The sequence below is a fragment of the Triticum dicoccoides genome, chromosome 6A, assembly GCF_002162155.2.
Source record: "Triticum dicoccoides isolate Atlit2015 ecotype Zavitan chromosome 6A, WEW_v2.0, whole genome shotgun sequence".
Lineage (NCBI taxonomy): Eukaryota > Viridiplantae > Streptophyta > Magnoliopsida > Poales > Poaceae > Triticum > Triticum dicoccoides.
In genome coordinates, this window is record NC_041390.1 from 105,601,921 (window position 1) to 105,608,204 (window position 6,284).

Below are 6,284 nucleotides of genomic sequence, written 5' to 3' on the forward strand. Positions count from 1 at the left end.
TATTTGCGAACCTATAATATTGTAACCGTTTCAGTGCGGAACGGATAAAACCATAAAAATATTTAGCGAGTTTGTTGCTTCTTTGCTACCTGTAGTGTTATGATTTTGTTTTTCCAAATTCTGACTGGTAGTTTATTGAGACAAGTTGGTGGGCGACATTGCTGAATAGTTCAATACGGTGGCTGTACTTTCAGCTCGTACTGGTTATTTCCTGTCTTTGGTTAAATAAGGTGGCTGTAATTTCAGCTCGTAAGGATTGATAACGATTTCAGATCGTCCATGGTGGTCCTGCTGTGGGTGACAAGTTTTCGAACAGATTGAGTTTGTTTGTGCCTTTTTGATATATGTAATTTGATATATAAAATTCTGCCTGGGTGGTGGCAGGGCCATAGTTGCCGGATGGTGTACAGTGCCTGATTTGGGCTTTGTGGTGGCACTAACGTATTTGCCGGATGAGGCACAGTAACCGCTTCCATCCCCAGGCGGTTGTGCTTGTGGCTGGTTATGTGCCCACTTCGCTCATTCTGGCGCGGGAAAAAAATGCGCGAATGTGGAGTTTATTGTGCCCACTTCACTCATTCTGGTGCGGGAAAAATGCGCGAATGTGGAGTTTAATGGAAATGACATGTTGGGCAGACGACAAAACTTTTGACGGATTTGCACTTGGCTTAAAATTACATGGCTGTCCTGGGGGCATCTTCCATAGTTCAATTATTCTACAACGGAGAAAAAAATATAAGTTGGTTCAGTACCTAGAATTGGGTCATCTCCTGGATGGTGGTTCTGTTGTGTAAAGTGACCAGATTGCATTGTAGTCAATGAAAATCTCGAAAATTACCAAATTGTTATTGTTTGCACGCTGCGATATTCAGGGGAATGTAAATGTTGCTGATTACAAGAAAATATAGTTAATAGTAGATACATAATGAGCGACCACTGGACACTTGTTCTACAATATTATCCAGTGCCATCCTAGATACATTATAACTAACACTCTTCGGCACAACTAAACCCCTAAGTCTTTCATCGTCTCATTCAGAGCGTCGGCGACGGTGTCGAGTCCTTCTAGCTGCAGAGGGGCGGTGTTACCTTCCATGTGGATCAGCTCGATGAGGAGCGAGCCCCTTTCCTTGGCAATAGCTGCCTGTATATATGGCCAGTCATGTAATTAGATTTGTCTCTCCGGATAAAGTTGTCTATTTAGTGTGAATTGTTCAGAAGTACTGACCCTGGTAAGTGGTTTTGCCAGTGAATTCACTTTGAATTGTCTTAGTAGGTGGACGACACACAGGGCACTCTATGGCCTGTGCACAAAACGCGTTGTCGAGAATCATAAAAATGGCTAGCGGTCAGGAAGAAAGGATCACATGGTTGACAAACAAAAATGAACAAGTGTTGGGTAGTAGTTGTTGGAAATATGCCCTAGAGGCAATAATAAAAGGATTATTATTATATTTCCTTGTTCATGATAATTGTCTTTTATTCATGCTATAATTGTGTTATCCGGAAATCGTAATACATGTGTGAATACTTAGACACCAACATGTCCCTAGTAAGCCTCTAGTTAACTAGCTCGTTGATCAACAGATAGTCATGGTTTCCTGACTATGGACATTGGATGTCATTGATAACGAGATCACATCATTAGGAGAATGATGTGATGGACAAGACCCGATCCTAAACATAGCAGAAGATCGTATAGTTCGTTTGCTAGAGTTTTTCCAATGTCAAGTATCTTTTCCTTAGACCATGAGATCGTGTAACTCCCGGATACCGTAGGAGTGCTTTGGGTGTACCAAACATCACAACGTAACTGGGTGACTATAAAGGTATACTACGGGTATCTCCGAAAGTGTCTGTTGGGTTGACATGGATCAAGACTAGGATTTGTCACTCCGTATGACGGAGAGGTATCTCTGGGCCCACTCGGTAATGCATCATCATAATGAGCTCAAAGTGACCAAGTGTCTGGTCACGGGATCATGCATTACGGTACGAGTAAAGTGACATGCCGGTAACGAGATTGAACGAGGTATTGGGATACCGACGATCGAATCTCGGGCAAGTAACGTACCGATTGACAAAGGGAATTGTATACGGGGTTGCTTGAATCCTCGACATCATGGTTCATCCAATGAGATCATCGAGGAGCATGTGGGAGCCAACATGGGTATCCAGATCCCGTTGTTCGTTATTGACCGGAGAGCCATCTCGGTCATGTCTACATGTCTCCCGAACCCGTAGGGTCTACACACTTAAGGTTCGGTGACGCTAGGGTTGTAGAGATATGAATATGCAGTAACCCAAAAGTTGTTCAGAGTCCCGGATGAAATCCCGGATGTCACGAGGAGTTCCGGAATGGTCCGGAGGTGAAGAATTATATATAGGAAGTGCAGTTTCGGCCATCGGGAGAGTTTTGGGGGTCACCGGTATTGTACCGGGACCACCGGAAGGGTCCCAGGGGTCCACCGGGTGGGGCCACCCATCCCGGAGGGCCCCATGGACTGAAGTGGGGTGGGGAACCAGCCCATAGTGGGCTGGTGTGCCCCCCTTGGCCCACCCCCTGCGCCTAGGGTTGGAAACCCTAGGGTGGGGGGGGGGGGCGCCCCACTTGCCTTGGGGGCCACTCCACCCTTGGCCGCCGCCCCCCTAGGAGATCCCATCTCCTAGGGTCGGCGCCCCCCTAGGGGAGCCTATATAAAGGGGGGAGGGAGGGGCAACCGGACCCTTGAGTCTTGGCGCCTCCCTCTCCCCTGCTACACCTCTCCCTCTCGCAGAAGAACGGCGAAGCCCTGCTGCGGTGACTGCTGCATCCACCACCACGCCGTCATGCTGCTGGATCTTCATCAACCTCTCCTCCCCCCTTGCTGGATCAAGAAGGAGGAGACGTCACGCTGACCGTACGTGTGTTGAACACGGAGGTGCCGTCCGTTTGGCGCTAGGATCTCCGGTGATTTGGATCACGTCGAGCACGACTTCCTCATCCCCGTTCTTTGAACACTTCCGCGCGTGATCTACAAAGGTATGTAGATGCAATCCGATCACTCGTTGCTAGATGAACTCATAGATGGATCTTGGTGAAACCGTAGGAAATTTTTTGTTTTCTGCAACGTTCCCCAACAGTGGCATCATGAGCTAGGTCTATGTGTAGTTCTCTTTGCACGAGTAGAACACAATTTGTTGTGGGCGTAGATGTTGTCAACTTTCTTGCTGCTACTAGTCTTATTTTGCTTCAGCGGTATTGTGGGATGAAGCGGCCCGGACCAACCTTACACGTACGCTTACGTGAGACCGGTTCCACCGACTGACATGCACTAGTTGCATAAGGTGGCTGGCGGGTGTCTGTCTCTCCCACTTTAGTTGGAGCGGATTCGATGAAAAGGGTCCTTATGAAGGGTAAATAGAAGTTGACAAATCACGTTGTGGCTTTCACGTAGGTAAGAAAACATTCTTGCTAGAACCCTATTGCAGCCACGTAAAACTTGCAACAACAATTAGAGAACGTCTAACTTGTTTTTGCAGCAAGTGTTTTGTGATGTGATATGGCCAAATTTGTGATGAATGATGAATGATATATATGTGATGTATGAGATGTTCATGCTATTGTAATAGGAATCACGACTTGCATGTCGATGAGTATGACAACCGGCAGGAGCCATAGGAGTTGTCTTTATTTTTTGTATGACCTGCGTGTCATTGAGAAACGCCATATAAATTACTTTACTTTATTGCTAAACGTGTTAGCCATAGTAGTAGAAGTAATGGTTGGCGAGCAACTTCATGGAGACACGATGATGGAGATCATGATGATGGAGATCATGGTGTCATGCCGGTGACAAGATGATCATGGAGCCCCAAGATGGAGATCAAAGGAGCTATGTGATATTGGCCATATCATGTCACTATTATTATTTGATTGCATGTGATGTTTATCATGTTTATTGCATCTTGTTTACTTAGAATGACGGTAGTAAATAAGATGATCCCTCATAATAATTTCAAGAAAGTGTTCCCCCTAACTGTGCACCGTTGCGACAGTTCGTTGTTTCGAAGCACCACGTGATGATCGGGTGTGATAGATTCCAACGTTCACATACAACGGGTGTAAGACAGATTTACACATGCAAACATTTAGGTTGACTTGACGAGCCTAGCATGTACAGACATGGCCTCAGAACACAGAAGACTGAAAGGTCGAGCATGAGTCGTATAGAAGATACGATCAACATTAAGATGTTCACCGATGTTGACTAGTCCGTCTCACGTGATGATCGGACACGGCCTAGTTAACTCGGATCATGTTATACTTAGATGACTGGAGGGATGTCTATCTGAGTGGGAGTTCATTGAATGAACTTAATTATTATGAACTTAGTCTAAAAAATTTACAATATGTCTTGTAGATCAAATGGCCAATGTTATCCTCAACTTCAACGCGTTCCTAGAGAAAACCAAGCTGAAAGACGATGGCAGCAATTATACGGACTAGGTCCGGAACCTGAGGATCATCCTCATAGTTGCCAAGAAAGATTATGTCCTACAAGCACCGCTAGGTGAAGCACCTGTTCTCCCTGCAGAACAAGATGTTATGAACGCTTGGCAGACACGTACCGATGATTACTCCCTCGTTCAGTGCGGCATGCTTTACAGCTTAGAGCCAGGGCTCCAAAAGCGTTTTGAGAGACACGGAGCATATGAGATGTTCGAAGAGCTGAAAATGGTTTTTCAAGCTCATGCCCGGGTCGAGAGATATGAAGTCTCCGACAAGTTCTTCAGCTGTAAGATGGAGGAAAACAGTTCTGTCAGTGAGCACATACTCACTATGTCTGGGTTACATAACCGCTTGACTTAGCTGGGAGTTAATCTCCCGGATGCCGCGGTCATTGACAGAATCCTTCAGTCGCTTCCACCGAGCTACAAGAGCTTTCTGATGAACTTCAATATGCAAGGGATGGAAAAGACCATTCCTGAAGTATTTGCAATGCTGAAATCAGCAGAGGTAGAAGTCAAAAAGGAACATCAAGTGTTGATGGTGAATAAAACCACTAAGTTCAAGAAAGGCAAGGGTAAGAAGAACTTCAAGAAGGACGGCAAGGGAGTTGCCGCGCCCGGCAAGCAAGCTGCCGAGAAGAAGCCAAAGAATGGACCCAAGCCCGAGACTGAGTGCTTTTATTGCAAGGAAAGTGGTCACTGGAAGCGGAACTGCCCCAAATACTTAGCAGACAAGAAGGCCGGCAAAACGAAAGGTATATGTGATATACATGTAATTGATGTGTACCTTACCAGTACTCGTAGTAGCTCCTGGGTATTTGATACCGGTGCAGTTGCTCACATTTGTAACTCAAAGTAGGAGCTGCGGAATAAGCGAAGACTGGCGAAGGACGAGGTGATGATGCGCGTCGGGAATGGTTCCAAAGTCGATATGATCGCCGTCGGCACGCTACCTCTACATTTACCTACGGGATTAGTTTTGAACCTCAATAATTGTTATTTAGTGCCAAGTTTGAGCATGAACATTGTATCAGGATCTCGTTTAATACGAGATGGCTACTCATTTAAATCCGAGAATAATGGTTGTTCTATTTATATGAGAGATATGTTTTATGGTCATGCTCCGATGGTGAATGGTTTATTCTTAATGAATCTCGAGCGTAATGCTACACATATTCTTAGCGTGAGTACCAAAAGATGTAAGGTTGATAATGATAGTCCCACATACTTGTGGCATTGCCGCCTTGGTCACATAGGTGTCAAACGCATGAAGAAGCTCCATGCAGATGGACTTTTAGAGTCTCTTGATTACGAATCATTTGACACGTGTGAACCATGCCTCATGGGTAAGATGACCAAGACTCCGTTCTCAGGAACAATGGAGCGAGCAACCAACTTATTGGAAATCATACATACTGATGTGTGCGGTCCAATGAGTGTTGAGGCTCGCGGTGGCTATCGTTATGTTCTCACCCTCACTGATGACTTGAGTAGATATGGGTATGTCTACTTAATGAAACACAAGTCTGAGACCTTTGAAAAGTTCAAGGAATTTCAGAGTGAGGTTGAGAATCAATGTGACAGGAAAATCAAGTTCTTGCGATCAGATCGTGGGGGAGAATACTTGAGTCACGAATTTAGCACACACTTAAGAAAATGTGGAATAGTTTCACAACTCACGCCGCCTGGAACACCTCAGCGTAATGGTGTGTCCGAACGTCGTAATCGCACTCTATTAGATATGGTGTGATCTATGATGTCTCTTACCGATTTACCGCTATCATTTTGGGGCT